Below are 22,049 nucleotides of genomic sequence, written 5' to 3'. Positions count from 1 at the left end.
TTTAAAGGTCAGAACTATTTTGCTTAGGACTCTAGTGTTTGTATTTCTCTTCATGTGGAGATTATCCTGACGCTCTTGCTATTCTTTCTGGCTTGTGATAACATGTCTAGTGTAGATATTTGTTGGACCACTACGATTAAGAACCTTAATGATGGGATCATAGGGATCATAATGAATTATTTACCTTTGTCTTATTTTCATAATTATCTGATAAAAATCGTTAGCTTCACATTTGTAAAGGTACGCCTCGATGTTTCTTTTGTTACCGTTTTCTAATCAACATACCACGGATCTGAGACGGCAGTGTGCTATATCAATATCATCCTTGTGATCCTGACGCATGGTGTCTGTTTCATTGATGCTTGTCAGAATGATACGTTTTCTCGGTAATTGGAGGATCCTAACACAGTTGTCAGCATGATTCTAAAGGAAAGATAACATAGTGTTGATATGGCGTGTTGATGAAGTTTGCCACCGACCATAAAGAATATTGTCAGGATTGCCAGTGCTATTTCATAAATCAGGAATCTTCTTGGAGTGGAATCGGCAGGGAGCAAGCCGCCATGACCCCTATACTTCACAAGAAGTCATGCTTGCAACTAAGGAATTCTGGTTGTTTTGTAAGTTTGGTCTTAGCTGGCAAAAGCTAGTGTTATGAGTTAATTAAACTGAATAATGCTGGACTGCAGACTACATGACACTTCAATACAGCCCCCTTTTATCGCTTCTGTACAAAAGTCGTCCCTATTATGCATTCTGTATGACAATGAAGTCCCTATCATGCATTCTGTGCAATAGTGGAGTCAACTCACCCATCATATACACGAGTGCTTCATCACTTCATCCATTCTATACGACAAAGCAGGCCACATCTTGCATTCTGTACAAGAATTCAGTTACCATCATGCATTCGGAGTGAAAAAACAACTCTAGCTTTTGTACTACTGTATAGCAATGTAGTCCTCATCATGCAGTTTTGTACGATAGCACAGTCCAATCATGCATTCCATACCACATCAAGTCGCCATCATTATATATGAGGAACAGAAACGTCAGAACAGTTTCAAACGACGTCGAAAAGATCGTTTGACATCTCTGTTCAAAAAGAATGCTCGACATTATCTGAAACAAACCCTGATATGCAGACATCGTACAAACGGCCATTCATATAATTAGGGACACAAAAACATCTTGCTTCTATTGATTACATTTCCTAAAAATGACACAAGCAATGACGAATTTCACAAGTGTTAAATTAAGCTGTGTGTCTACTGACATGTTATTCTTGATGCGGACGCATGCTTCTTCACTGTGCCTTTCTCCTGTAGTTTCACCTGTCAAACATGTGTTCTACGAAAACAGTATGTTGGAATACCTTTGTGGAATCTTTTTTTGACATTTTGATTCACAACATTAACTAGTCTTTTGTGGCACTTAACTTCAAATAAAAGCCACACCTTAATGCATGCCATGAATTAAAATCTATTTCCAAAATCGATCGTCGATTTCGAGTGTGAGAGATATTGCATTATGAAATTAATGTGTACGGTCGTTTAGGCAAGGCTATGAATCCGATCTAAACGATGCATGCACTGGCTACCATGAACTAAATCATAATCAACTTTTAAATGTAGCCAAACTAATAATTTAAGGATTTAATCGAATGGAAATATCAATAATCTCGTTTTTAAACGGTAATGTTTCATTAATGATCTCCACAGGAGCCCTCCAGAAGAAAAGGCATTAATCAATATTTGACTTCATGCAAAAAGCGTTTCAAAAGCAATCAGCAGGTTGCTAAAATATAAATCAAGGACAGTATTCTCATATGTTTGATTCCCGAGCAGAATAAACTCTTTTCAAGGTTCGAGTAATTCTTTTTCTAAACTTTCTATGAGGTTGGAATCATTTGATTGTTTCTGTAATGACTAGGCAAGCTAAGACGCGCATTTAGAATATACGATCTGGTAGATTCCTTAAGTCGATAGCCTCCAGCAAGGTTGAATTTTTCATCAGGACATAACCTGCGCAAAATCAATGTTTGGCCAAGGCCGTAACACCGAACTCGATACGTAGCTTTAGTGCAGACTTAACTTCCTGTACTTTTATTTGTAGCGTTCATTGGTGTTATGCCCCTCGTTTCATTGATCATTAATTATCGGAAAAACAAATGCAGTTCCATGTTTACTGTGGACACGTTGTGTTAACTGTAATCGGACAAATACAACCGGTAAAATTGAAAGGTCAAACATGTTTCGTCTGCTGAAAGAAACGTATTCTTCATTTATAACACTGGTCACGCAGATTTCACAGTGTTTTCAGTTTTCAACTGCCAAACTTTATTATCTAACAACGAACTGAATGCACAGTGGCCGAATCATCACAGGTTCCTATACTGACAGAACACCAACAATATCCGCACGAAAGGGGGCTTTGTATCTTTTATGACCATTGAATCTAAAAGGGTTCATTTCCTCAAATGTTGTAGAATCACAGAAGGTTTTAATGGCCTCACCCACTATTAAAACACGCATTAATTTTTTTAAATGGCTGGAATTGACATTTCTGTTACGTTGATCGGCCAATCATATTGCGTCTTGTCATGAAACTTCTGATGTGGAAACTTGGACGGAGTTTGAAAGAAAAGTTGTTTTAATGAAGACGAACTACCCATGCGGTAGAAAAGATGTATATTAGTCGATAGGAGTTTGAGTCGACATAGGATTACCGCTCACAAGGGCAACCATTCCATTATATTACCGTTAGTGTGTCAGCCTGAAGTATTGAATCCGTACCTGCCACTTGTCTTCCCAATTCTCTTGTCTTAACTATGAATAGATATACGTCGAACACCACTTTGAGAATTTCCCTTCTAATTGGTCCTGTCTGGCACGTTACCAAACTGAACTGATTTCGAGATGGTTTACCCAAGTAGCCGGACGCCAGAGTGGCGTATTGCATTCAGACGTCTTCCCCTCGAGCCAGCCCAAATCGAATTCCCAGAGATATTGGGACCCATGACACTGAAATAGCTGACCTATCTCCAGAGGGCTGTAGAGGGAGTAGTTATGAATAAAAATGACCACCTATATTCCTTTGTTGTGGTAGCCGTCATTCGGAGTGTCCATTTAATTCAATTCGTACTATATTGTGTAGTCTCTAAGGGGATTTGTGGTATATTTGATGTAATATCCCCTAAGTATAGATATGAATTATTGAATGCAATATTGCTTGTGTCTGTCTAAGAGTCGGCAATTGATGCCTCGTGGAGATATTCTGGGTATACGCATAATTAGCTTCAGTCTATCGTTGTGGCTGTGCTCTGAATACTTTGTTTCCGAGTTTCTTTTTTATTTTAACTGTAGGAATAATTATAATACAGATTCAGGAAAAAAATGCTAAATATGCGGACCTCACCTTTGAAATGTCCCCAGTCGTCAACCCCCCCCCCCCCCCCCCCCACACCCCCCACCCCTCACTGTTCTCGGTGCCCTTGATTTGCCAAGGTTCTCTACCTGGAATACAGTCTTTCCGACCCTTAGGTTAATGCAGGAGGTTACAGTGTAGGGGAGTCTACATATTCTTCGCAAAGAGCTTGGTGGGTCGACTAGGCAGCGTTTCCTGAGAGACGTCCCATTCCCTGCCGGGGCTGCGTGTAGAATGGACAAGGGCTCTAAGGTGATGTTGAGTGTTAGGAATCTGGCTATGCCAGGATCACACGAACCCACCCTGTGGCATTATATCATCGTTATCTGTGAACATACCAATGTATACGCAGCCACAGAAATGGTGGTGAATGCCACGTCTCAGGGACATTTTAACTCCTATTGGCCATAAAACTGGAGGATTAATTGGCGTATGCTTTATCCCACCAGTTACCCAATTTCTGCTGGGTGATCACAGGCAATTGTGAATACAGTCACTTTAAGTGCTTCATTGTGGGACAGGACAGAAGTCTTTGAAACTTTCATGAACCAATCTGCCCAACACAGTCACCGTTCCAAGGACTCTTTGTGACCAACGTTGGTTAACTTCTACCGAATTGTGACATGGGCCCTTATTCTCCGAACGTTCATAGCCCTACGAATTCGTAACTTTGATCATAGCAAATGTGTTAAGGATGGGCTCTCAAAGTTCGTAATAGCTAACCTGGGCTCTATACACAAGAAAACGCACCATCACGAATAGGGTGGTTCTAAAATGTCAGTTTCTTTTTGACTTGTGTGATGGTACCGATACCTATTAATCTGTTAACTTTAAGTCGGATCGGTTAATCCAAGGAATGATATCACAAGCCAGGATGACCATCCGAACCCGCAATATACCGCTTACGAAAAGCATGGGTTGCCGAAGACCAGTGCTGACTCTGAACCTTTTCTGGAGAGTTATTAAAGCAAGAGTATGATCTATGTAGCAGTGTCGTCAGTGCACTGTTGTGATGAATGTACATGCATAAATTTAGTTTTCGTAAGATCAAAGTAACACATTTTTGAGGAATCATTTTACCTACAATCACATAATTTCGGTTTAATCTTTTGTTGTTTATTTACCGAATGGCAACAAATTAATCAAGATGGTTAAAGTGCCGTGAACCCATTTAACATGGCGGCCTATGGGATTGTGCATTCTGTAACCATACGTCAGTTGATAAACGTGATGTCATTAGTTAAATAGTGGTCGGAAACTTGAACTGGCATTATGTGTTCAGGGCAGAGATGATCTCAATCTTACATGTCAGATTTGACAAAGATCTATCCTAAACTCACTTCATGAAAATCATTTATGCTACACTGAAATAACATGTAAGTCAATGCAAATTATGTTAAGCGTCAGAATGCATTTTGCACGAGTGTGAATGCAGTCAGTTATGGGTTACGATTTCTCAATTTTGACCGAAAATAACAGAATAAAAAATCTGGAACAAGGGGCAATTCATTGTCCATTGGAAGATTGAAAACATGTACATGTGCTTGTGAATCACTACCAAAATGTCGATATTAGTCTTTACGATACCGTTAACGTATTCTGCCCCAACGGTGACATATATCACAAACGCACGCAAAGGCAAGTCAAACAATTGGACAGCCTAACAGATCTTTACACCTCTACCCTCCACGCCGTCATCTGGTATAAACATAAGAACGGGTGCAGAATGTCTGTATATATTTCAGTATAATAGATATAGAACAAAGACGTATACGTCATATGGAATAAGAGGCGTACAACCTACGATAATGCTACTATACTCGGATCAGTGTTGTATGAGATTTAATTATCCCATGGTTTCATTGCATGGCCCTCACGTGTGAAGGTTCTGTACATCTAAGTGTAGTAATCTAGAGTGAAACGCATAAACCATGCCTGACTTTCTTGATCAGCACTCTCATGCAGTGGCAGTCGGAAGACAATATGGTGCTGGGGTGGGCACTATATGTGTGTAAAACATGCAGTGGGGGAGCGTAAAATGGGTTTGAGGATGGGAATGGGGATGAAAATGTTTTGTATTTGGGTTCGGGTGGTTGATGTAGATGCTGATAGGTTATTGGTGGACGACGGGGAATGAGTAAGTGAGAGGCTCAGTTTAGCGTTACGCCGCTGTATGAAATATTCCAACAGCATCAAGGCGGGGGAAATCCGAAATGTTGTACCCATGTGAGGAAGCGAACCCGGACTCAGAAGGAGTGGTTGGGTTCAGGCTGGGCTGTCTATCCGGACGTTTGCCAGCTTCCTAAGGGTTTGGTAGGCGCTGGAGACGAGGATCTGTTTGGGATAGGGACCTACTTAGGTTTTCTCACTAAGTGAGATCTGCTGCAATGGGCTCCCTATAAAGCGACATCACTCCGGACGAGCGAAAAATTTCATTTTAAATGGATGTCGGCTTAGAGGTTTCACACATTGTACCCATGTGGAGAATCGAACACGGTCATCGGCGAGACGAGCAGACGCTCAAACTACAAGGCTACCCCGACCGCCCTTTATTCAGTCTGACATAAATGTGTTACGATTCAGTCATTTATGATATTTTATATTGACTTGCCTTTGCATGTGTTTGTGACCAATGTTCTAAAATGGGATATAACGTCGGTTTCAAAACCATTGAATAAACCACTGAGGCGATCTGACATAGGAATTTAGAATAACGGTGAATAAATTCAACCACATAAAGACAAAATAATGTAACATTAACTTCGCTCAATATCTTAGCAGCAATGAATCGACTGCTTCACATATTTGGACCGGTCTAAGAATGTCAGGGAAAGAAGGTCATACGGTCAAAACACATACATGTCACACTGCCTTTGTTGTGCATATAAAGTATTGGCAATAATTACACCTAATAGACGATTTCACTGCAGGCGTAGTAATTAAACTTGCCAAACAGATCCATTACCCGGCGTTCATCACTTACGAAGTTAAGTAGTCGGAGTTTATGTTCTTGTTTCTGTGGTATCGCCAAAGGTCCTATTCACATTAGCCATTGTATTAGTACAATTGGGGTTGTCATCGCCTACAGTGCCTCATTGGCGAATGACTTTTCGAGGTTTGGTTGTTGTTTGGGACATTATCAAATAAAGCACATTCTAGCAGCGTCGAGTTGCGTGCATGGTGGGTGGTAGAACATAACCGTCTTTCCTGTGCTTTTTAGATCATGCTGTGCAAAGCCACATCAAAGCGGGGAAAACAATGCGGTTCCATGTTGTGTGCTTGTGCGTCTTGATTATCCAACCGAACACGCACCTGCTGTGTAACGCCATATTCCATCCTTTTTGAGGAGTTATGGATTGAATGCCTGATACTTGAAACATTATTCCAGCCACTGAAACGAGTTTCTCACTTTCTTAGTTAGCACCAAACAATGGAATATTTACATACATTAACTAAAAACAGCTAATAGGATTGGGTGGTCAGTATAAAGAAATATATATTTAGTATCTGACAACGCAAAGTGTTCATGCCACTCATGCTATGCCATGCTGATTATGTCTGTGAGACTTAACACAACCTATAATGTATGCATTTTACCCGAACCGTGAAGATCCGGAGTAGAATGGGTCTTCAGGAACCCATCCATGGCACAAAAGGCGACTATGCTTGTCGTATGAGGCGACTAACGGGATGGGGTGGTCAGGCTCGCTGACATGGTTCACACATGTCATCGGTTCCCAATTGCGTAGATCGATGCTCATGCTGTCATCACTGGATTGTTTGATCCAGGATCGATTATTTACATCTATAGCCATATAGCTGGAGTGTTGTCGACGTTAAACAACAAATAAACAAAACAACCAAACAACCAACATAAATTCCAAACAGGACTTGAAGTCCTGAAGGATGTGTTGCTGTGATAATAACCAGGTACATTTCATCAGACCGTAGTTAATAACGAAAACCGCAACAAACCGACTGTGTAATAAATTTATTTCTAGTTTCTGCGGTATGCCTGGAAATATAATAGTTCTGAGATTTGCTGCACTCGGAACATCTCAATGATAAAATATAGACTTTTCAAAGGTAAGTATGTACATGCTTTAGTCGTTTCTTTATGCTTGAAAGAACGGATGTTGTGAAAAGTCTCAGATTGCAATGTCCCAGTCATATAACACGATGTTGCGAACCCGATTCGTCACAGCAACGTCAACTTATCAGTATACGTCAAGTCAATATATGACCATGACAAAGTTCAACAATCAACTTATTTGAATGACATTTAAAAGTTGCGATGAATAAAGTCAACATTATTATTATTAATGTAAGTGGACGTAAGGTAGCCCAGTGGCAAAAGCATTTGCTCGTCACGGCGAAGATCCGGGTTCGATTCCCCACATGGCTGCAATGTGGGAAGCCCATTTCTGGTATCCCCCGCCTTGATATTGCTGGTATGTTGATAAACACGACCTAAAACCATACTCACTCGCACACAATATTAATTTTAGAGACGTATTGGCGTAGCTACGAACACGGCAATGAAGCACGTGGAGTACAATATGATACAGATGACGATCAGTAAGTCAAACAAAATCAAATTCCGATCTGTAATTAAAACACACACCGAACAAATACACATGAGGCAACAAAACACGCAACACGAACACGCCTTAGTTCACTCCATTCACCACCAGCTTCACAGAATAGTGCCCCATATTTCATTGGACACTAGTACAGACCTAAAACCACTAACAGTCCTAAACAGCATCCAATCCTTCAAAGCCGTAGGTATATCTCTTATCAAGAATGTCCTTTTAAATCGCCTTTAATCCCACATAACCGCCTAGTGCTAAAACATAAAAAAAACATTGAAGCAAACAATACAAGCATGCACTGCGTCGGAAAGGGCAGGTTCATCATCATCATCATCATCATCATCATCATCATCATCATCATCACCATCATCATCAGTAATGCACATTACTTGCTTGGTAACCATAAAACCTCCCCCGTTGTATGTCACGATCAAGCTTACATTGAGAACGTACTACCTCCCACCTGTCTGATGGTATCTTCAACACCAGAGAGGATCATCATCATCATCATCATCATCATCATCATCATCAGTAATGCACTTTACTTGATTGCTGTCCCTAGAACCGTTCCCGTTGAGAGTCACAATAGAGATGGCATTGGGTGCAATTTCAACATTCAGTTCAACACTAAAACGTATTCAAATTTGTATTTTTCACTATAAAGCCCATAGGTGTCCGCTAGTGTATAAAAAGCAGATTTTTCAAACCAGATATAACAAAGCGATTCATTGGATGTTCTGGAAATCACTCGAATTCTCTTGAAGTGTCAAACATGATCTTCGGTTATTAGGAACTGAATTTAAAGTCTCTACAAGCAGTGTGCAGAGTCAGAATTGCGTGAATGGAAGAATTCCCCTCTCAGCAACTGAATTTGAATTCAGTAGGTTTAGCGAATAAAGTTAAACTCGTGGTAAAACCGATCTTCGGGTATAACGAATTGAATTCACGAATCCTTAGTTCTTTATATAACAGTGTGTACTGTATCGTATTTGTTCGGAGTTCGAGTTTGAATTGTTAAAACACGATTTTTGACGGCTTTTAGGGCCTTGAGATAATGTCGATACCTTTTACATGACAACACCGGCAAACAGATTTATGTATTAAGTCACTTACATTTTGGTATTCGCTCTTGATAACACTGTGGCTTACAGACGAGCAAGGTTGTCTAACCCTCATCAGTTCATCATTACTACAAAAAGGACACTTCGATTCATTTAACATCAAATCAAGTTTTGGGGGCAGAAGCAAGTGAGGAAATGGGTTGTAAAATGTAATTTCCTAGTGCGGAGCAGCCAGAAAATAGAATTTATGGCTCTTAGCCTGGGGATTCACGTCGGAGTTCCCTCCCCTTTGTACTCTCCGGGCGCTGAGGTGATTTTATCAATCTTAAGTTCTTATGTAGAAAAGGCCCACGCGATGCCTCTGGGAGAGATTCGATAATATCTCTTAAAGATGTTCACTAGTATGGGTCCCTAGAGACTAGCCAGTGTACCCGTGCCTTCCATGGTCACATATACTTCGATCCGTTTCACTGAGCTAGGATCAATCTTAATCAAGCCTCTCATGAGATTCCTTAATCGATATACACAGAGACTCACGTCTACAATGCGGAGATCTATGAGAAGACATGCAAGCTTGTATATAAATAATGTTACTATAAATTTATTAGCTGTTTCTTTCATACACAGGAAGTGCGCAATTGGACGTTTTATGTAGGGTCGGTTTAGCAGGAATTGAGACCACTTTGGCTCTTATATTACAGAGTCTGTGTTACAGAAACTGATTGAATAATGGACTGAGTGAAAATAGGGGATTACAAGTAATTGCCTGACATATCAAGACATCTTGTCAACAGCTAGGATGGTCGGTGTGATTTCAGGCAGTAAATCTGGCATTTTACATCAACGCACGGTTTATTAGATATGCAATGACGTCATCGGTTGTGTATATCTACATCACTGGGTGATATGTAGTGGCGGGAACCAGAGGTCAAGTTCATCTGTGGTGAGATCACATATTCTTTCACACTTGTGGCATTTACTTTTGTCAATCAGTGTAGGCTCAATTCAGAGGCCTGAGTCATCAAAGAAGTCCCCCTTATGTGTTGCTGCAGCTTCAACAAAATTCCAGTTATATGGCAGTGCTTTGTATATACTCGAGTCGAGTGATCAACAGCATGAGCATCGATCTCCGTATCCGGGATATGGTGATTTGTATCAACCATATGATCCCATTAGTTACCTCCTACAAGAAGCATGGTTTAGTGAAGACCAATTCTTATTCGGATCTTCACCGCAATTGAATGTGATTTTACATGGTGTGTGTATATGAGTACGAAAACGGAATTTTCCATTTATTTGTCTCATATTTGCATGCCAAGCCAGCGACCATTTTCAATCAAACATTTCCGCATTGCCTTGAGGATATAGCATGACCTCATGGGCGCAATACGTTCATGTTGTATCTAAACTTGTATATATTGTAGGTAAAACCGTACAAGGGACAGATTGTGACCCAGGTTTCTCGCCTTCATTAAAAGAACATTTTCGCTTACTTCTTAGCACGCCTACCCCGGATCTGGAAATGGTCTCTGCCTGTCCAAAAGCCTTTTTCAACAAATCAATGACGGCGAACGCATTACCACCCAAAAGTATGTTTCATTTTTCACCTTTTTGTATCCGATTAATCAAGTTAAATGTTCTGCTTCTTCTTGGATGATCAGGATTAAAGACCACATTACATTGAAGGGAGTTTGCAACGATCTTTCAGAAGAAGAGTGGTTTCAGACATAAAACACACTCATATTCGTTTAGCAATTGAAACATTCTAAAAAAGTGATCACAAGGAAGATATGTTTTCCTCCGTGGCGTCTTTCCTGAAAGATGCATGTAATCAATCATATCATGTTGAATTTGCCACCCTAACACGGGGCGGATATTTCATTTAGTATCTGATGTGGAACTGACCTTTAGCGATCATTGCCTTTGATTGCCTCAACCGCGTGTTTCATGGATGCTCAGTGCTCGGTCGTCGACGGTGCGTCACTGGCTTGTCAACTGAAGTTCTAATCTTCTTTGAAGATGGCCCGATGTCCTGTGGGGATCTCGCAAAGGTGCCATCTAGGTCAGAAGTAATTTGCTCGTTCCATGTGTCGACTCCCCGAGTGTTTACACTGGCCAAAGCTTGGGTGACTGGTGAAAGATGAAAGCAACAGCATCTCAGCGATTGGTCAAGAGGGTGGTGTCATTGAGAGACGGGGACATGTATGCCATGAAACTTGACTTATCTGGTCCCGTCTGGTATGCAACACTCGTCTTTAGATTTTCCAAGTGCAGATTCACAGAGTGTTTACCCTGGCCGAATTTTGGTCGGAGATGAAGGCGATACACTCTGAGAGATTGAGAAAAATAATTATGTTTCCGTGACAACATGTTATACTATAAAACCTCATTAATCCGTACCTTTCTGGTTTACACTGGTGAGATCCTTGATGAATAGTTGCAGATGAAAGAAACAGCATCTGCGTTATTGATCAACAGATTGGTGTCGTTGTGACTAAAGTAGGAGGTATTTTATACTATAACATCTGGATCCTCCGGAAGTCAGCATTCGTTTTCGGGACATCTACCTGTTGATAGATCATTAAGGAATTCATGGTTCTATCTGTTAGATGGGAGTGACTGTAGGTGATTCAAGTGACATTGCAAGTCAGGTTCCTTTGTTTAGAACAGTGGGCAGTGGATAGACTATCACTGGAATTGTGTTCAAATCCCAAGCGGATGACACTGCAATGGTGCGCTGAAATTGATGCTGACGGGTGGTATTACGTATTGCGCTCTTTCAGAAATCTAAACTTTTCGGAAGAATAATCAGGACCAGGTGTTGTGGGTAGCTGGAATCACCCATTCTGAATCCGGTGCTCTCTAGACTGGACTACGGTTCAGCATGCTTTTTGGTATACATCAAAACCATTTCTCCTAAAGCTCTAGAAATTTCAAAATGTCTCTGCCAGGATCACAGGGAAGACATCCAAATTCGCTCACAGCATCTCTGTGTCCTTGCACAGACTCCAAGTAGAAGCAAGGATTCAGTATAAGACTCTGTGTCTAGTCGGTTAGTGTCTGTGCCAGATATCACACTATGGTCAAGCTCCATCTTTCCTACCCAGTCTGGTCCAAATCTACAGAGCAGCTAGATCACTTCACCTCACAGCTCAGTGCCGTCTTAACGTTTCAAAGTTAAAGTTAGCAACTTTTGGTGGAAATCCTGTCCTGTCCTATCAGCAAACTGTGGAATGTACTGCCCCCTAACTTAAGACATGTCCCATCCTTTGACTCTTTCAGACGACAACCCAAGACCAAGACCAGTCTTTCCAGGGTATCGTAAGATATGAAGCGTGAGGAATATACCCACTTTATATAAACTCTCACCTTCGTTGTATAAAATACTGGTTCAAAATACTGAATATGTATGACCAGCGGCGACCCGGAACACGCTGCTTAATTTAGATAATACTGGTTATGTAACATGACCATTAAATATAAGATATCTGTTATTCTCGGATATGTGTGGATATTCCAAGGTGTCGGTAACGAATTCCGTCAAAGAGCCATGGATATGTTTCGCCAGAATTGGATGAATACCTTTAATTTAGGGTCTAGATTGTAGGTATATTGATCCTTTAAAACTCTTATCGAACCTGAGACATATCTAACAAATATTACAAGCAAGAAAGTAAGAAATACAATAATTTGATTTAGACTTGGCTTGGCAGATATAATGATCAGTTTTGGTCGTAACATGTCACTGGCCAGCATCTAGAACTTTACCCTCTCTGTATGGCGGCTATCGAGGACGAATATCATCACGTTGTTTATATGCGACGCTTGTGCCGATTTAAGAAAGGATCATCATCATCATCATCATCATCATCATCATCATCACAGTTGGGTAGATCAATGCTCATGACGACATTCTCTGAGTTGTCGGCCCAGATTTGTTCATTTTCAGACCGACTACCGGAATGTTACAGAATGCAACATTAAACAACAAACAAACTTTGAAATATTCGTAGAAGCGAACATGATACAATTGTACTTCGTAACCCATAGCTGATAGAGGGCTGTTAAACGCAGCGAAAAACATACCCATTTGCTCCGTCGGCGTGATTGAGCTATTTCTTGATAAATTGCTGACTGAAAGGTCCATGCAGGGGTCCATTTACGCTATTAATTGAATAGCCAATTTGAATGCGATATGCTGTTGTAATGCCTGTGTTTTACACTAACCGCAAGTCGTGTTGTTGCTAACAACTGATTTTAAACGCCGTCAATCATGATTTAGTATCTAGGGAAATTCGTCAAAAACTATGCGAGGAACATGTATATACGTGTTGTGCTGAGGGTCATGTTGACATAATGTTTCCATTATACATGTAAAAACACGTTTAATAACTCTCATTGATATTCTGTGAATTAATAGAAATACAGAAAACTGCATATTTAGTCAACATTCTGATGCTTTGGTGATGTGTTTTTCAATTCATGCACCCATTCACTCGCACTTACGTGCGCGCACACAATGATGTCTGAATTATCAAACGTTCGTCGTTCTCTCCGTCCACCTAGAGGCGGTGGAGTAGTGTAGTGGTTAAAGCGTTCGCTCGTCGATCCCGTTTCGATTCCCCACATGGTCACATTTCTGGTGTTCTCTGCCGCGATACTGCCGGATTTTTGCTGAAAGAAGCGTACAATTCTACTCACTTATTCTACACATGTGGGAAATCGAACCCGGGCCTTTGGAGTGACGACCGAACCCTTCAACCACTGGGCTACCCCGGCACCATCGTGACCAAAGACAGACACCCGAGAGTAACACCACACCTTCACCACGAACGCTTTAACCACCAGGTGTCAGCGTGGAAGTAAGTGTTGGTGTTTGTTCACGTTTGTGCTTGACATCTTCCATTCAAGGGTGTCCTTCATAGAACACCCTCAGTTTGTACCAGCTTCAAGATAAGTTACAATGCATGCAAGTGTACCATTTGAGAGTCTGTAATAGCATAATCTCTACCAAATTTTTTACCATAGATACAACCTAACATCCTCACACATTCTGCATAAATCAGAACTGATCGCCCAATAATCAATACAATCCAGTCAACATTAATGCATTCAATGAATACATTACACAACTGAATGCGAGAACCAGTGATGTGACACATAGTCTGTCAAAATGATTAATAACTATTGGATTTTTTTCTCTATTTCTTTCGAATGTGTGTTGTTGATGATTTAAGCGTTATGTAAACGAAGACAGATACGTCTTGCATAAACACCACACCAAGATAGTGTTGTCAACAGGCTGTTACTTTCTGAACTCACCACCGTATCAATATACATTCAGTCTCAATTCTTTTGAATGCCGCCATACACAGAGGATCTGTACCCTTTAAGTGGTACGTGTGGTAACCTAGTAGTTAAAGCGTTCGCTCATCACGCCGAAGACTGGGGTTCGAGTCTCCTTTACGTGACTGCAGTTGTGAGGAATACGGGAACATGTGTTGAAAGTCGTAACAGCGAGTAGTATTGGAGATAATGATTTTCACATATGGATGTGGCTAAAGTTTAGTATGACCTTGTATACAGTAACCAGATCGGTCATCACCCATCGAACGCCATTTGCAATCGTCATACAGAGAGCATGGATGATAGTAGCATAAATGTGAGCCTTCAACCATCGAGGAAGTATAAGAGAGTCGTGATATTGGGCCAGTATTTGTGGGCTTAGAGGAGGGTTGGAAACCAATTGAAAGTATTGTTGCTGTACAGGGATGAGTGAATCAGTTACTAGTTTAAGTTAAATCCGTAGTATTCCACCAATACCGTGACAAAACCAGTTATACATTCATAATACACCAAGCCAAATTACAAAAAAACTTTCAACGCTGGGCGGAAACAGCAACTACATTATCACGGATAGAGATGTAAACTGAGTGTGTGATGGAGAGTTGTATACCAATAGCTATGTATTTGGACTAACAAAGAAGTTTTTACCCTATAGCTGAGTTGTTGGGTCAACAAGGAAATTGAGAATGTGTAATTGTGTTGTTGGGCTAACAAGGAAGTTGTAAACTATGACTGTGCGGTTGGACCAACAAGGAAGTTGTAAACTATGACTGTGCGGTTGGACCAACAAGGAAGTTGTAAACTATGACTGTGCGGTTGGACCAACAAGGAAGTTGTAAACTATGACTGTGCGGTTGGACCAACAAGGAAGTTGTAAACTATGACTGTGCGGTTGGACCAACAAGGAAGTTGTAAACAGATAACTCTGTTTTGGGAGTAACACGGACATTCTAAACCTGTAACTGTGTTGGTAGGCTAAGTCAATAACTGTGTTGGTCTGTTAAGAAGGAAGGTGCTAAGCTATAACTGCTGTTGGGCCAACAGGGAAGTCTTTACCTGGAAACAGTCTTGTTGGACTGACGAAGGCGTTGTGAACCTTCGAACTGTGCTGGTGGGCTAACAGGGGAGTTGTAAACTCTTAACTGTGTTGTTAGGCTTTGCAGGACATTCGTAAACTCAGGAACAGCGAGCGTTGTTAGGCTTACGGAACAGTATTAAGAGTATTGCTACGATATTACTGGAACCAAGGGGGAATTGTGCTATTGATATGTTATTGTTGGGAGTACTGAGTTGCAAACACGAGAGCAAAGCGAGTTTGGTTTCAAAGATGGAAAGATGGAAACCGTCCTCAAAGTTGTTATCTTCAAATAAAAGTTGTAAATACTGATGTACTGTCCACTGGCTTAAAGTAGACGCGGAAATACTGGTATAGTCATTATGCTAATGAGTCTGAGGCAGATCTGTAATCACTACCACAATGGAATTGGGATAGGAAAAGAGTTGTTTACACTGGACCAATGCTGTTAGACTAATGGGAGATAACCAATGGTGTGACTGGATAATAAAGTGTCAATATCAGTACAATTGTATTGGGGTCAGGAGAATAATGTATTCGTTGGTTCATTGCTCTAAGGATTACGGGAGAGTTATAACCATACCTGAATTACGATTGAGGGATTACCGAAGAGCATGTATAAATTTCGAGCGTTCTTTCTCTGATTTAATGATTAATGTACATGTTAGGGAATAGATTTTGTTAAAATGATACTGTCATGTTATTGGGATAGAGAAAAAGGTTATTTAATTCAAGTGAAATGTAGGATGACCTGGTGCGCGGTGGTTTAGGATTATGTCTATACATTACTATTGCACTATTAGGGGAGTCAGTTTAGTTTAGTTTTTAGCATCAATTCAGAGTGAGTGAGTAGGCTTTTATGCCACTGTCAGCAATATTCCAGCAATATCACGACTTGGGACACCAGAAATGGGCTTCACACGTTGTACGTTTGTGGGGAATAGAACCCCTGTCTTCGGAGTGACGAGCAAACACTTTTACCACTAACCTTGATAATAACGATGCTACATGTCTGACATAAAATTTGCAAACATTGCACTGCACTTACATGAATGTTTGTGAAAATGATTGTGGAACGATATTACACCCAGCGAGAGGTGTGTACAATTATATTGTGCTTAGACGGATAGTTGTACAAGAATGCAAGCTTTCATTTCCGTGTTTAATTCTTTTAGGCGGATGTCGCACATGTAGGAAAGGACTTTGAACTATACTGAACAGCAAAAGAAACGCAATTTTCGAAAAAGTGAAATTTCGTAAACGTAAGCATTGATGTTTATGTCTTCTATTTACAAACTTGACATGAAGTCAAGTTGCGTTTCTTTTGCTGTTGACTATATAATATATATATGTGTGGGTGTGTATGTATATGTACATGCATATACATACATACATACATACACACACACACACACAGATATATATATATATATATATACATACATACATACACACACACACAGATATATATATATATATATACACACACACATACATATATATACACACATACATACATATACATATGGACAGATGAACTAAAATATCCTTTGATCCTTTGTTGCAGACCTGTGTATGATTCAAGCGGTGCAGCAATGAACAGGGCAGCTGTCAGGTAAAACAAAGGTAGGTGTGCATTTCCAAACGAACATAAAATATACAACTATACATATAATGTATTACAATATCAACTGCTTCTCCTAAAGGCATTGGCACATTCATCAGAAGGACCAGACTTCAGTGAAAGCTGTTTAACAGTTACAATTATTGCAATGTAAAATGCGTCGTCAATTGATCAAACCAAATTGAACAATCTCTTTTAAATTCCAGTAATTATGGTTGCACCAATTCAGCATCCGTGCTAGGTTTTCCTGTTTTCAGTATATTAGCTGTCTAAAATATTCATATATTGTACTGGCTAAGGCGGTCTGCTGTAACCTTCAACACCATAGATAATAGTGAAATATTATATTTGGCATCTAACAACGACAAATGTGGACGCCAACGTGCTGTACTATGTCGATTATGTCTGTAAGACTTAGACACTGAAACACGTCCTATTATATGTACATTTTACCCGACCCGTGAAGATCCAGTGTAGATCTTGCCACAAAAAGCGACTATGCTTGTCGTAAGAGGCGGGTATAACGGGATCTGGTGATCAGGGTGACACATGTCATCGGTTCCCAATTGTGCAGATCGATGTTCATGCTGTTGATCACTGGATTTTCTGGTCAATTATCTCTAGACCGTATAGTTTGAATATTGTCAGTGAGTCTGACATCTCGATCCCATTAGTCGCCTTTAACGACAAGGATGCGTTGCCGAAGACCAAATCTATAATTGATCTTCAAGACTTTAAGGACATCCCACGGCCTAAATCCCACAGAAATATCCCGACCGCAAGTATCTGCCTTTTCAACTATGCCTTGGCAAGGGTGGTTTATCAGTTTAATTACATCTTCACGGATCGCGTTTTAGCGACCAGTGAAACACGTCATACGGATGTCATACAGCGTCAGCCATGTTGGCTGAACTTGACCAAGGACAAGCTTCGGACAGACACCCTCACAGGGCAAAAACATACACATTTGCCTCAAAATCGTGACAATACCATACAATATTAATCCTAATATATCGATTTCCATTTTACACCACTGTCCTTGCTTTTTCTTGACAATTCCGGTCACAACATCTACTGTAGTATTTCACTATCCATATCCATTTTGTTCATGATTATCAAAGGGCTATAACATGGAACTAACATCTCCTATAATGATGGGCGTCTTATTAATCCCCTAGTATTTATGCAGTATGTAGTGAATGTGCATATCTGATAACGTTTTCACGATTTGGATCAAACATTCCATCACGCTTATTTTCTCCTGCGTATGATAATTTTCATGTCAAAATAGAAAAATCCTGCCTTGTGCGTGGTGTTTTGCATCATGTTCGCAAACCACGACAAAAGATTTTAACATTTATGCATTTATGCCAACCATTGTTCAGCGGCCTATCTGGAAATAGAAGCCGAAAGGGTCACGAAGTCAGCATTCAAAATTGGACTCGTTGTGCGGTGCGTGTTATTAGTATCAATTTCCAGATGAATGATGGTTGTACCTTTTCTTCAATATCCCAAGAGGCAATAATGTTCCCTTTGTGTGAACGTCCAAGTATGGTATTCTTACCGTAGAGCCTCCTATTTAAGACGCAGGTGTAATTGTTAACATTGGTAGCATTATTATTAACATGACGAATCATTCTTCGAAAGTGCCGATGTCTCTGAGGTAACCTTATGAATCATATATATGATCACCTCGTGTTTTATCGATGCAACTCTGTCTATTCTAGACGGATATCGTTCAAGGAATATTTTTGTGCTATTGAGGTTTCAGGACGGCTGTGTGTTCAACGTCTTTAGGTTGCCATGACCTGGGCAGTATGATTTCTTATTACACTTGGTCTAGACCGTAGAAGACAGCTGTGCAAACAGCTTAGATTAAAAGAAAATAGCCCAGTTGTGGCCCGTGCTTATCAACCAGAATCAAGATGGCTGTTTTCCAGTTTTAGGTCAAAAGAGAATATTCCCAGATACAAATAACGTGCGTTTTTAAATGAGTCACACTACTTTACTAACTCGTGATTATTTACAATTATTTTAACTATTAATAACGGAACACGGGACGTTTTTGCTGATCTTCAAATGGCTTTCTGTGCATTTGTGGCGATGATGACGTCCCTAAACAGCAGTGCTGAGCACGGTAATCAAAGCAGCGGTGTAATCTCAGAGGTAATTAAATCAGTCTTAATCGGAATCAATACACGCATACACAGAATCGGAGATATTTTTAATTTGAGTTTCACAATGAAGGCAAATAGTGTAGGAATTGGACAGCATTAGCGCACATTACAATGCGGTCCACCAACGGTGAGCACGCTCGTCCATTACGCTTTACAATGATACTATTGTGTTCGTTTCAATACTTCCCCCACGTCAGAGATCACATGAAGCAGAAAGCGAGCCCTCCTTATCTGCTTACAATATTCTATTTAGTTTTTTTTCTCAATGTGGAACATAATTAACGTGCACGCAATAGAAGAAATGAGGAAAACTGGCGGAGGTTTTACACAATGTCGCATAAAACTACGGGGAATCTTTCAACGCGGAAAATGAAATTTAAATGAGCAAACATGGCGGACATGCTCTCTGTAGGAAGTACGATTGAACGGAATACGAAACATGTCAGTGTAGTATGTTATCTTGGTTCCATCGCAACAACATTGTTGCGTGGAAAATTCATAGAAACGGCTCGGCCAAAGTCAATATTGGTTCTAAAGGCATCAGCACACTCAACAGAAAGACCCGACTTCAGTGAAAGCATTTTAACAGATTAAGACCAGAGAAGCGGGACCTGGTACTTTGTATTACCGTTGACCAAAATTCCAGAATCGAAAGCATATTTTTGTTTCATAAACGGGTATGGATGTTAATCGACAACCGATGAATAAGAGCTGTCAGGGATTAAATTTCAATCTCGAAGTTTCATTGGCTAGGAAGTAGTCTTGCGTTGATGTTTGAAAACACAACACAATGCATTATTGACTCTGTCGTCCAGCAAGCTTCAGATTGAGACGAGCAGTCTCCCTGTTTCCAAGAATAGGCTTCAAATGAAGACGAAGGAGAGGGAGAAATATAGATTTAGTCACGGACACGGTATATTCTCCACAATAAAGTGCTTGCGTGATAAATTTCTGTTATTTGGATATTAAAGCTTGGACAATTACAAGCTAAGCTCTTATACTGTTGCCACAATTGGAATTGGAAATACGTTTCATGTTCCGAATCTCGCATTGTGGAATCGGTCATGGCGTCTGAGATGAACGTTTGTGTATCCTGATTGAACATTTTTCGACACAGTAAACTTGTTTGAACTCTGAGTCTGGGGAGGGGCTCGTTGATATTTTGGCAGATTCAGTATCGTTACATTACGACCTCATACTTTTCATGCTCCCAGTCACAATAATAAACTCACGCGTAAGTCAAAGTCTTTACCACGACCATCGAGTTCGGCACAACAGTATGAAATCGTAGACAGGAACTATCCTTACTGAACTGTTTAACGAAATAAATTTACCGAATGAGGCTTTGTCAGTTTGATATATTTTGTGGATACTATTGATTCAAATAAGGGCTTGGAATATTGCATCCATGCCTTCTCGCCACAAAATGTAACAGTATAGTATAACATGTGCGTCACGAGATTTGGGGCGATGGGTTTGCCTTGAGATAAAGGCGTTTGCTTTTCACATCGATTCTCTGTAGTGGTACACTATTTGACGCCCTAATCCCAGTGTTACTATGTGCTAGGAACAGTGTTTACGCTACATCCCCATATGTGAGGGTGATATGGGAGGTATCAACGATTTGAACTGAAGATGGTTGAGGGTTGAGAATGCTTGAATGGGTGACCATACTTCACAATTTGACTCCTAGAGATTCTAGGATTCCGGTCCTACCCCACTACGAAGCACGCCATGTATATGCTCTCAAATTAGGCATGTGAGTTTTTTTTCAAAATGGCCTCTGTTCACCCAGCAAAAAATGGTTCCCGGTTAGACAGTTCATTAAACCTCTAGCGCCTCACAAACGTGTTATCCGGAGTAATAATCACCAGATTACAGCGATCACAGAGCAAATAGTCAGATGGATACTTGGCGCCATGTCAATGAATTTTTATTGTTGTTATTATTGCATCTCACATCTAATGCACAAAACACTGCACAACAAATATTGCCGAGTGAGTTACATATTTTTATATAATCATGCTTCTATGAATTATTCAGAATAACGAATTTACAGTTAAATTTCACTTGGCTTTCAGTTTTTTTATTCCTTCAGTATAGATGTTAGGTTTTTAAACACATATTCCAAGATATCGCTAGTAGCAAGTGTTTTAGACTGAAACTAGTACATTCGTATACATGGCACGATTGCTCCTACAAGCGGTGATGAAGACAGACACGCAGGCGCCAAACTGTATTTCCGGATCTTATTCCCAATATGTAGCTACCAGTTAGTTCAAATGCCGCTGTGATAAAATGCCATTGGACGTGGGAGGGTCGTTTCTTCTTGGAAAACCAACGAGTGTATGTGTCGTGGTAAAGGTATGCAAGATCTATGGACAGAAGTTTGTGCAACAGATCCTGTCTGTGTTGTTCTGCAACAGCCACGATGTGTATGTTGGCGAATTTTGTACAGAATTACTGTCTCATGTGAATTATGGCTACACATGTGATAAAGCCTTTGAGATCTTGATTCAGGAGGGTTCTGACTGCCCGGTAGTCAGGCGCGGACAGGTGGTACAGTGTGACAACATACAAACTCTCAAGTGAACATGAGCAAGTAGCGAACACGATATGTTCAGGAGCAGGCATTTGGGGTTTTTTGTTTGTTTTTGTTTTCGTATCAACACTGTTTTCAATGATCCATCGCTCTGGATTAAAAAAACGATTTTTTCAATGGAATCTTTATCGACCGATACTCAA

At 40.4% G+C, this 22,049-nt stretch overlaps 1 protein-coding gene across 6 annotated transcripts in view; it reads left to right on the top strand.

The window, feature by feature from the left end:
• LOC137255757 (5-hydroxytryptamine receptor-like) overlaps positions 1-22,049 on the top strand; it is a 191,313-nt gene that overhangs the window by 105,619 nt on the left and 63,645 nt on the right. For 4 of the 6 annotated variants that reach the window (XR_010954532.1, XR_010954534.1, XM_067793272.1 and 1 more), the window contains one exon: positions 17,071-17,129. The gene's annotated coding sequence lies outside the window, so the exon portion shown is untranslated. Of the gene's footprint in view, positions 1-10,582; positions 10,672-17,070; positions 17,130-22,049 lie in introns of all 6 variants that reach the window. The other 2 variants (XR_010954533.1, XM_067793271.1) reach the window with 1 other exon arrangement.

Source organism: Haliotis asinina, chromosome 11 (genome assembly GCF_037392515.1).
Source record: "Haliotis asinina isolate JCU_RB_2024 chromosome 11, JCU_Hal_asi_v2, whole genome shotgun sequence".
In the NCBI taxonomy this organism is placed as follows: Eukaryota; Metazoa; Mollusca; class Gastropoda; order Lepetellida; family Haliotidae; genus Haliotis; species Haliotis asinina.
This window is presented reverse-complemented; position numbering and strand designations above follow the sequence as displayed.